Here is an 11,795-nt window from a genome sequence, read left to right as displayed (position 1 = left end):
TATTTATATTTAGTATCACTCACTGTTATATTTTCACTATTATTCTCAATAAATTTATTGCTATTAGAATATCTGTAATACCAATAATTAAATCTGAAAAAATATAAGATTGTTGTGCCTATTGTTATAAATTCTGTAGTTATACTGAAATTCTGTTAATATTCTGTAGTTATACTCATTTAAGTGACAAGAAAAGTGAGTTCGAAGAAATTTGAAATCTCAATTTTTATTATATCATTAAAAATCTGAAAATTTTCTCATTTTATTTTCAGTTTCATTGTTCAAAAAATTACTACATATTGCCTTTTACCAGCATAAATTTTATGTTCTGATGAATTAGTAAACTAATTTTTTAATCATTAAAAAGAAAATTTTTCTTCTTCAAATTTGTCTTTTCATTTTATAATAACTTGGTTTAGTTTACAAATTTGAAAATTATTCACAATTTGTTTTTCATTTGTTTAATTTCAAAGGAAACTAATCCTTTTTAGCAAGAAGCAATTTTCTTGTCATTCTTTTTTTAATGTTTTGCTCCACCAATTTAAAGTTCTGTTAAATTTGAGAACTAGTTATGTTATAAAATTTATTTTTCCTTTACTATAAAAATAAAAAGATTTTTCTTTTTTTTCTGTGTTTTGTAGCCATTTTAAGCAATATTAACATTTTACTACCAACGACTTATTTTGCTTCCAAACTCATTCACTTATCATTCTTATTTAATCATGGATAATCCTTGGAAATAATTTATATTTTATTTTGTTTCTATTTATTTTATATTTATTTTTGCTACTAAATAATGAAGGATAAGGGATAGAGAGCCAAAAAGTGGTGAGTCCTAGCAAAATGATTTTATTTTTCAGTTATTTTTTATCATTTTATTTTAATATTTTCAAATTGTTTCAAGCAAATATTTATGTTCAAAAAATTCATTTTGACCAAATATTTCGATATTTTAAATTTTTTTTTTAAAAAAAAGAAACTGTAAATTAAAAACTTTTTTTTTTAATTGTAAGACATACACACATTTGCATATATTACATTTTACACCTTTTTAAACTGCGTAACTTAAAAAAATACTGAATTGGTCAAATAGTTCTTAAAAACGCAAAATTTAAATATACAAGCTTTTTTGAAAATTTAATCCTCAGAAACCATTTAACCATAAATGTTCGAACTTAAGTGAATAAAATAAATGTATATTATTATTCATTTTTTTAATGGGTTTTCCTTCGAATAAACAAATTCTATAACTGTGTGCAACTTTTTTCGATTCGCTTAAAGAAACCTCCTTGATATGGCGACTTACGTAGAAATTGAAATTAACATTCAGGAGCTCAAACTTTGCGATTGCCTTCGATAATTTGACGGCCCGAAATTCTTAAAAACCTTGGTACAAATGCTGAAATGTTACAAACCTGCAATCCACTTAGAATGAAACTGGCTCGAGCTTGTTTACTGAAAAAAGTTTTTGGACTAAAAAATTTTCATAAACTTATTAACTACTTTTAAACAAACGTTTGATTCAGATATGAAGTATAAAAAATGTTAATTTATAAAGCATGAAAAATTACAGCAATCTGCTTTTTTTGTTCGGTGCTTTTGCTTTGTGGGGCTAACACTATTTTTAAATTATCTTTATTTAGCCTAAGATTTTTTAGTTTCTTTTAAGTTTTTTAGTCATCTAGTTTATCCAAAATTATACCAGGCGTTGAACGTCGATATAAAAACAAATTCCTAAACATAACGGTTAACGAAAAGGGTTTATGATTGGAAATCTTACAGACTGAATGTTGTTGACAATACCGCTTCGACATTTCTCTTTCACATTCAATTCTAAAGTTTTCTTTTCGTTTTTTATTTTTGCTGATTAGTGATAAAAAAAAAATAATTTAATGACTAATTTTCTTATTCAGACATAGTGGCAAGATTGCAAAATTAAGATTTTATCCGACGTAAATCTCGGGCTCTGACAGAACCTGACTGAGGCAGGAGCTTACGGGGCAGTTGCCCCGGGCCCCAAATCGAACAGTAAGTTTATTTTAAATTTCCTTCTGGAATAAACTTTTTTTAAACATAATATCAGCACAAAATCCGTCCAAAGCGTTTAAAATCCGTCAGTTTTATGTTAGCTTCTTCATTAGTCTATCGTATGAACAGAAAAATCTATATTTCGTAAATCCGTGGCTTTCTAGGGGGGAATTCAATTAAATTTTCGCAATTACGATGAACAAATTAGGCCGGTCAAAAGCCTGTATTTTTACATATCGCAAAATGCAATGTGTTTACAAAAATACGGGCTTTTGATTGGCTTAATTGAGCCATCCTAATTGCGAAAACTTAGATGAATTCCACTCAGGAATATGAATTTTTCGCAGCTAGATGACAATCAGAAAACTGCATTTGGCATGATGGAACACAGAATTGTCAGTAAATCTATAAAATGGACAGAACGATATTTCGTATGTCCAGGTTCTAGTCAATTTTCTTGTTATGTTATCTATAATGAGGTGAAAAATTTAAATACCTCCGTAAAGTTCGATTCTTCATTACTGAAGGAGTGAAGCAGAGGAGGATCCCAATAAGGCTAAGTCTGGCCCTGGGCTCTAAACAATCCTATATATCTCGGATTCGGTTGAGCCGAGATTAAAATTCCTCAGGCTCGGACCACAAAAGCGTAATTGAACTCGAGGACTGATTTATGGGTCGTTAACTACTTCGTCTTTTAACTTGCAAGGGTCACCAAATACAAATTTGTCTTTTACTTTCTCATTTTGTCAACTCTTTCATATTAAGTATTTTAAAATGTGAAACATTTAATGTGAATTCCTTTCATTTCATAAAATTATTACTTAAACTTGATAAATAGTAAAATAATAAACCTTACAAATGATTTTTGTTGTTGTTGTTGTTAATTTACGTCGCACTAGAGCTGCACAATGGGCTATTGGCGACGGTCTGGGAAACATCCCGGAGGATGATCCGAAGACATGCCATCACAATTTTGATCCTCTGCGGAGGGGATGGCACCCCCGCTTCGGTAGCCCAACGACTTGCACGCGAAGTCGAGCACTTTACGGTAGCACAGTTTAACGAGGACCAATACCGCACACCCTCGGTCCCTCCGCAGACTGATCCAAGTGGGTCACCCACCCGCACACTGACCGCAGCCAGTGATGCTTGACTTCGGTGATCTGCTGGGAACCGTTTCTTAACGATCAGTCCACTGCGGGACAAATGATTTTTCAGAATGATCTGCTAGGTACTTCATATGAATATCTTGTTTCCTACATAATTTTTTATCATTCTCACCAACAACTCTATGGAATAAATTTTAGTACTTTTTCATAGTTTAGCTCAATTTAAATTTGAGTTTCTATACGTCGTACTTATTGATAAAAGTTTACAATTTGTTGTTGTCTATAAAAGATTATACGTCGCTAATAGCCCATTGTACAGCTCTAGTAACGTAAATGAAGGTTTACAGTTTGTTGTGTTCTAAAAAATTATCCTTTGATATCGTGATTAAAAACCATCAACCGAAACTTTTTAACTCTTTTAAGGTTCCCCAAGTGGTTTTATTCATAGGGGCACGAGATCTCCTCTATATTGTTGCAGTAAGAATCTATAGGTTACTACTGCATCAGATACAGTAAGTTGATACTGAGCCGCAATGACTCAGGGGACAGAGCGTTCGCTTTCCAATGAGGTGAGCCGGGTTCGAATCCCGGCAATGGTTGGTCGATACAGATTCCGCATCCGGCTTGCACCAACCACAGTGCTGACGTGAAATGTCCTCAGTGGTAGACGGATCATGGGTTAGAGTCCCCTTGCCGTCAGGCTAACCGTGGGAGGTTCTCATGGTCTTCCTCGCCATGTAACACAAATGCGGGTTAGTTCCATCAAAATGCCCTCCACAAAGGCAAATTTCTCCTAATACTTGATCCAGGAATTCCCTTGTCTTCTGGATTGGGTTCAAAATTTGGATCGGCTGTTCAACGACGTTTATAATATAAAATGAAAGTAAGTTGATACTCTTTTCATTAAGAGCTCATGCGATATTTACCTGTTGACCGTGGTAACTCATTGTAAAATTTAACTGCACCAAGTCTAAAAATTTCATGCTACACAAAAACGATTAAGAGCTCTAGGCTCTTTAGCTAAGTCAAGGCATAAACCTAAGAGCTGCTCTGAAGTTATTTGGGAATTCAAACATTTGGAAACCTTAGTCATCAGTTAAGTTCTCTATTGTTATTGGTTGAGGTATAAAACAATCGCTATCGGGATTATTAAAAAATATAAAAGCACTGAACTTCAGAGATACTATCAGCAATTACAGAGGCCTCCTTTACCGAGCGATATCCCTCGGTAAAGGACTTTGCAGCGGGTTCATATCCCGCCGTAACCCTGGATGTTATTTCTTGTCTTTCTCTGCATTGTACTATCTGTCTTTCTATTTGATAAAGGCTTATAGGCCTTACTCATGTAATTGAGCACACGAACCAGCGTGCATGTGTACTAATAAATAAATCAACAATTGCATAGGGGTCTCCCTAGCTGAGCGGTATCGCCCGCCAAACGCTGTGCAAAGCGTGGAGGTAGCGGGTTCGAATCCAGCTGTTACCCTGGATGTAGCTTCGTGTTGTCCTTCGCTGCATTGTGCTATCTGTCCTTCTATTTGACAAAGGTTTATAAGCCTAAATTGAGCACACAAACCTGCAAATGTATGTGATTCCAGTAAACAATTGCATAAATTTAGTGCAACATTCTACAAAAGTTCAAAAGACTCTGACCCAGCTGGATTTAATTATCTATTGAAAAAAGAGAACTGATTATAGACATGAAAGATTATAATTCAATGCCTGCCAACATCTCCTGATTTATCGGGAGATTTTTGTTACATATTTAGAATGGTAATAAATTTTATGTTTTATTATTGATTTTGTAAATTCAATTCAGATTAATTTTATTCTTCGCTATAAACAAGCAACTTAGATTTTTATAAAAGACCTGATAACCATGCAGTGAAATGCTTAAGTGCGGCAAAAATGAACTTATTAATTCGCGTAGTGAACTGATCGTAAAGACACGATTTCCTGTAGGCATCACTGGTTGCGGTCAGTAAGCGGGTGGGTGATTTCTTTGATCAGCCTGCGTAGGGACCGAGGAGGCGCGATATCGGTCCTCGTTAAACTGTTCTACCGTAAAGTGCTCGACTTCGCACGCAGGTCGTCGGGTTACCAAGGCAGGAGAGCCATCCCTCTGCAGAGGATCAAAATTATGATAACATGTCTTCGGATCATCCTTAGGGATGTTTCCCAGACAGTCGCCGATAGCCCTTTGTGCAGCCCTTATTTTTAGCTACCACTTTAAATATTGTGGAAAGCTGTTACCTCCGACTTAGTAATCCTATAACTTCTCTCGGACGGAATCCTGCCAAAATTCCAGGAGTGATTCTCTCGCCTCTATTTTAATTCATGAATACTCTCAGCGAAGAAATATATCAAGGGATAATTCGAATGTACCATCCATCGTTTTATACCTAACTTATCCCCCTGTCCCCGATTGCATAATGACTTTCAATTCATAGTCTGCCACTACATCTGCTTCCTCTCTTACACAGGCCTTCTCGATATTTTGTCTTACTGACAATATTTTCATCATCCACAGCCATTGACATTTCTGAAAGACTGACGCGTCCCCTTGGCGGACAAGTAGTACAGTACAATAACTTAACTCAAGTATATGAGAGATCATTAGCTCTCAATGGTTCCGGTTGCTGAGTAGATTGTTTATGAATAGTTATCTTTTAGCTAATTAATTTTGGGGATATGGAAAACCCAAAGATGTTCAAGAAATACTAGTCACTAANGTTAAACTGTTCTACCGTAAAGTGCTCGACTTCGCACGCAGGTCGTCGGGTTACCAAAGCAGGAGAGCCATCCCTCTGCAGAGGATCAAAATTATGATAACATGTCTTCGGATCATCCTTATGGATGTTTCCCAGACAGTCGCCGATAGCCCTTTGTGCAGCTCTAGTGCGACGGAAGTAAGATACCTTCTTAAACTCATTAAGTTAACCAAAAATTATTTTTAGCTACCGCTTTAAATATTGTGGAAAGCTGTTACTTCCGATTTTGCAATCCGATAACCTCTACTCTCGGACGGAATCCTGTCAAAATTCTACGAGTGATTCTCTCGCCTCTATTTCAATTCATGGATACTCCCAGCGAAGAGACAAACCAAGGGATAATTCGAATGTACCACCCATCGCTTTATACCTTACTTATCCCCGATAGCATAATGACTTTCAATTCATAATCTACTCTGCCACTACATTTGCTAGGCCGGGATAGCCTGATCGGTAGGGGGCTGGGCCGATGTCCGAGAGTTCGTGGGTTCGAAGACTCCTCGTGTAGTAAAGTGACTGCTGCACGTTAAATCTGTCGAGTCGCAAAAGTCTTCCATGTTCCCATAACAAATCAATACCTCTGGGGGTACTGGATTGGAGATCGATCGTTCTCTGATTCAGGTCAAAATTACGATCTGTGGTTGAATGGGTCCGCCCTGTAAACGGGTGCGACGTATGGTGTGACAGAAGTCGAATTCTTGGCCATAGATGGCGCCACTGAAAAACAATAAACGCACACTCTGCCTTAAATTTGCTCGTTTCACCAAGCAGGCTTGCCCGTGTGGCAAGTGACTTTAGAAACAACAACACAACATCTGCTACTTCTCTTACACAGGCCTTCTCAATATTTTGCCTTATTGCCAATATTCTCATCAACCACAGCCATTGACATTTATGAAAGACTGACGCGTCCCTTTGGCGGACAAGTAGTACTGTACAATAACTTAACTCAAGTATGAGTGATCATTAGCTTTCAATGATTCTAGTTGCTGAGTAGATTGTTATTGAATAGTTAACTTTTAGCTACTTAATTTTGGGGATATGGAAAACTCAAAGATGTTCAAGAAATACGAGTCACTAATTCTGTTAGATTGATTCCGTGTCGGTAACACTAGCAGATCGATTACTGTCGCTTACACTGTCTGGATTACGTATTTCCGAACACTCAATGAGGCCTCAAAGATTGATCCGTACTATAAACCGCCGGTCTGAAGTTGAGTAAGTAAAAACATTCAAAATGTCAAGTATTTAAATTTCTAATACTAAAGTTAATTGTAAGCGCTTTTCGTGAATAATTTTTTTTTAAGATTTTATATTTACTAAAAGCTTTATTATTTATAACTTGATTTTAAATTTAGCAAGCTCAATGTGAAGTGAGATTTTGTTACTGTAATTTATTTAAAACAAGAAACTTTACATTGAATATACAAAAGAAAATATTTTAACTTTGTTTTGCTCAAAACTGAATATTTGCCTTTAGATTGATTATGAGATTAATACCTTTTCAAAGATCAAACACTCTTGGAATTGGAATTTTTTATTTATTCAAATATAAAAGTATTTATATATCTTGTGGGGAGAGTGGTTACAGACCATGTCAACCGTCATCTATGAAAAGGTACCCCGACATAGAGTCGAGTTAACATGTCTTATATACTAGTGAAATGTGGTTGTAATTTTGTAGTGGTAGATACGCTACAATCTTTTCATTTAAGAAAGCATATTTAAAATAAAAATAAATAATAATAATTTAAATTTTACTTAATTTTATTAAATTGGAACTAAAAAATAATCATAACATTTTAGAAAATATTTAAGAAAAATCATTGTTTTTCTCAATTTTTTAAAATTTATTTTCAAAAAATCCATTATAAGGGGACCACTAATCATTGATTCACTATCTTTAAGTATAACTGATATTTTTATTTATCAAATGCATAAAAACAAAAATGAAGGCACTTTGGTTTCCAGTATACTAACTTAGATTAAAAACAAAACATGTTGGATGAAGACACATATTTTGTGTGAAGTACAGTAACTCCAAAGGGGTTGAACAAAATAATAGAAATACTTCTATACTTAATTATTTTCTCGCATTTTTTACGAAATATTTAGAGTATTTCCAGTCTTTAGAAGTATGCGATTTCGTAGACAAATCAATAAAGTTTAAAGCTTTTAGAGGTTTGAGGGACCAACAATAAATTACAAACGAAAAGGATTGTTTTTGGACACCCTATGCCAAAAATATAGCGATAAGCTTGTTATTTATATCAGTTTGGTTTTCATATGCAATAAATGCACATAATTTCATAAACCTGGTTTAAATACTTATGGAAATTTCTATAAAAAAACTAATTTTTTTACCTTGCGTTTTCTTACTATAACTGCAGAAATATTCAATAAAACTAAACAAAATTTTTAGTAATTTTTATTTTATAAAAATGCCAATTTATAATTTAAAAAAATTCGTTACAAATTGCTTAAGATTTGAGTATTTAAAGTAATCCTTTCATATTGCGGATGCGCGGAAATCATTTACAAAATGTTTTGTTGAGAATCTTAATTGATAACTTATGAAAAAAAAATTACTCCAAAAATTTTGTATAATTTTATTGAATATTTTTGCAGTTATAGTAAGAAAACGCGGGTTAAAAAAAATTACGTTTTTTTAAAAAAAAATATTTAAAACTATTCATATCTTCATGAATATTTAAGCAAGGTCGACGAAATTTTGTGCAGTTATTGCCTATGATAATCAACGTAATTGGCACAAGTTACGTACTTATCGCTATTTTTTTGGCATAAGGCAAAAGCATTTTATTTTTCGTTCGTAATTTATTGCCGTTCAACCAAACCTCTAAAAGCTTTTAACTTTATTGATATGCATGAGAAATCGCGTGGCCTAAGCATATCAAACACTTCTCTTCCCAAATATTTGAAATATTTCTTCAGAAATGTGCAAAAAATAAGTAAATATGCAAGTGTTTCCATCATTTTCTCTAATCCCGACCCTGGTAAAACACATACAGATCTGTAAATCTTCACCAACATCGAATGATAATGAGTAGGAATGTCGTCAAAATAGAATTTTTTCTCATCTTCACCAACATCGAATGATAATGAGTAGGAATGGCGTCAAAATAGAATTTTTTCTCATAACATGATTAACTGTAAAAAAAATGAAAAATAATTCAATTCTTTCTACTAAAGGCATCGAATAACAAATTATAAATACGTATCTCTTATTTCAAACAAATAGAATGCAGTTTCATCTTTCATTATATGAAAATTTAAGAACGTAAAAAAAATAATAAATTAAAAAAAAAAAGCGGTTTCCGTTAATATTTAGAGGTTGCTGCTTAATGCTGTTTATTTTTTAAATTTAAATAATTCTCTAAATCCACCATGAAGGCAATTAAAAATTTTCTAAATTATGTTAAGTTTTAGAGAAAATAATTTATAGTGCATTTGCTATATAATTGTTTTTATAAATAAAATATTTTTAATAATGTATTTTATTTTATAACCGTCGTTGAACAGCCTACACAATTTTTGTGTTTACCACTACTAATGTTCAACGCTGTAGCCTTGTAATTTTGAATCCAATCCAGACAAGGGAACACCTGGATCAAGTATTGGGAGCTATTTGCCTTCGTGGAGGACTTTTTGAGGGAACTAACCCGCATTTGCGTTACATGGAGAGGAAGAGCACGAGAATCTCCCACGGTTAGCATGACGCCAAGGGGACTTTAACCCTTGATCCGTCTACCACTGAGGATATTTCAGCTCAGCACTGTGGTCAGTGCAAGCCGTATGCGGAAGGGACCGACCAGTCTTCGCTGGGATTCGAACCCGGTACACCTCATTGCAAAGCGAACACTCATTGAGACATCGCGGCTCTTTTAATAATTTAATAAAAATACTCACTTATAAATAAGGAAAAATGGAAATTGCATAAAATGAAAAAGAAAAAAAATATTATATAGAGTGTTCGGTTAAAGCCGCACTTTGTATTTTTTAGAATTCTTATGAAAAATGAGAAAGAAATATACACATGGGGGTCGCAAAATAATATTTGAGAGAAAAAACAAAACTGCAACGAAATATGACAAGTCACAGCGGAGGATGGCAGATGTAATGAACATCAAAACAGGGTTAATTGTGTTTCGAATAATTCTTTTTCAAACTTTTCTGTATCCTCCCATAATCAAACCTGTCTTGTGTGTTACTTTCTACACTCTGCACTGGGATTTGTTAGATTTTGATAGAATTTTTTTTTTTTTATCGTCGGTTAAATGTTGATTTGCGACCCTCAATGTGCATACTTTTATTTCATTTTTAATAAATATTTTAAAAATACGTATGAAGAGTTGTTTTTATCGAACACTCTGCATACAATGGTAAGTCCTATGCGAAAAATACATGTCAGATCGAAAAAAATAAAATGATTTTTTTGGTATTTTTTAGAGAAAATTTAATTACACCAAATTCAACATTCACTCCCTAGAGCTGGGGTGACTTCTAGTGGGTAGAGCCTAGTTTTGGGAAGGGGTTGAGTCATTAGATAGGAGTCTAAAACTATCTATTTTTTTTCTATCTGACATGTATTTCAAGATATCGCTATTTTAAACGAACATCTTTATTTTGCTCTTACAACGCCATCTATAAAACTCAAAATGTGTAGCGAATATATTTAGGAGGACCGTAACTCGGCTCACTATTTTCATAGTCAAGAATCCAAATCCGTTTAAGAAACGTATGTTTATTCAGAAAAAAATCGTGTATTTTCAGTTTGTTTTTATTTATGAGCAATGATTCAGGCACTACAATGTTTTAAAGATTTTAAACAACTAATTCCATCATAGTAAAATTAATATCACTGATTTATTTTCATATTTCATTTCTTAAAATAGTTTAAAAAAAGTTTCAACTAAAGCTTTTAAACGAAAGTTTCAACAGGATTTTAAAGTTTCAACCAGAGACAGAGAAACCCTGCTGTTCTATCTTATTTCCAACTTCCTCATATTAATAAAATTTCTTAAGTTTTTTAAAAACAAAAAAGCAAATTTTAGAAGTTTGGAGCTATGAACAATTCTTTTTAACAAAACAAATTTTTCCGGTGACGATGTATAAACTTTTTTACAAAGTAAGATGCTTTAAACACCCACTCAATATTTTCCTCTAGGGCAGGGTTTCTTAACCTGTGGTCCATGGACCCTTTAGGGGTCCATGGGTCAAATTTTGGGGGTCCGCCGACTACTCCTAATTTTTAAAATGTTTAGAAGCCTTCTCATTGCTTGTAAAGTGAGCTGTGGCAGCTAGAATTCCGTTTGCTACAGTGTATCTTTGCGAAGGAGGATTTTCCACGCTTGTGACAATAAAAACAAAACATCAAAATCGATTGAATGTTGAACATGATATGCGCATTGCTTTGTTGCAAACCTTTCCTCAATTCAATTTATTAATTAAGGAAAAGCAGCAACAACCTTCACATTAAAAATATTTATTTTTAACATTTTGTATACTATTAAAATAATAAAATTATATGTCTACTAATAATTGATGTTTTTTGCAATTATTTTTTTCACTGGGGGGTGGTTCGTGACTTCTTAAAATTTTTAAAAGGGGTCCATTCTACCAAAAAGGTTAAGAAACACTGCTCTAGGGTCACGTATAGTGCGAAAAAGGAGTACTCTGAATAACTTTTGATCTAATGATGGGATTTTCACGTATTAACTCCTTAATAGTTAGAGATTCGATCCTAAAATATGCTAATTAATTATAGTGTAGACCAGGGATGGGCAAACTTTTCTGGTCGAGGGCCAAAAATCGAAGAAAAAAATTTTTGGTGGGCTAAATAAAAACATCTAAAATAAAAAAAAATTCT

At 33.5% G+C, this 11,795-nt stretch overlaps 1 protein-coding gene across 1 annotated transcript in view; it reads left to right on the top strand.

Annotated features, from left to right (window-relative positions):
* Positions 1–6,805: 6,805 nt before the first annotated feature.
* The window catches only part of LOC107437527 (Thymine DNA glycosylase), a 51,212-nt gene continuing 46,222 nt past the window's right edge, over positions 6,806–11,795 (top strand). The window contains exon 1 of the mRNA XM_016049565.3: positions 6,806–7,126. The gene's annotated coding sequence lies outside the window, so the exon portion shown is untranslated. The remainder of the gene's footprint in view (positions 7,127–11,795) is intronic.

The sequence above is a fragment of the Parasteatoda tepidariorum genome, chromosome X1 (assembly GCF_043381705.1).
Source record: "Parasteatoda tepidariorum isolate YZ-2023 chromosome X1, CAS_Ptep_4.0, whole genome shotgun sequence".
Taxonomy (NCBI): domain Eukaryota; kingdom Metazoa; phylum Arthropoda; class Arachnida; order Araneae; family Theridiidae; genus Parasteatoda; species Parasteatoda tepidariorum.
This window is presented reverse-complemented; position numbering and strand designations above follow the sequence as displayed.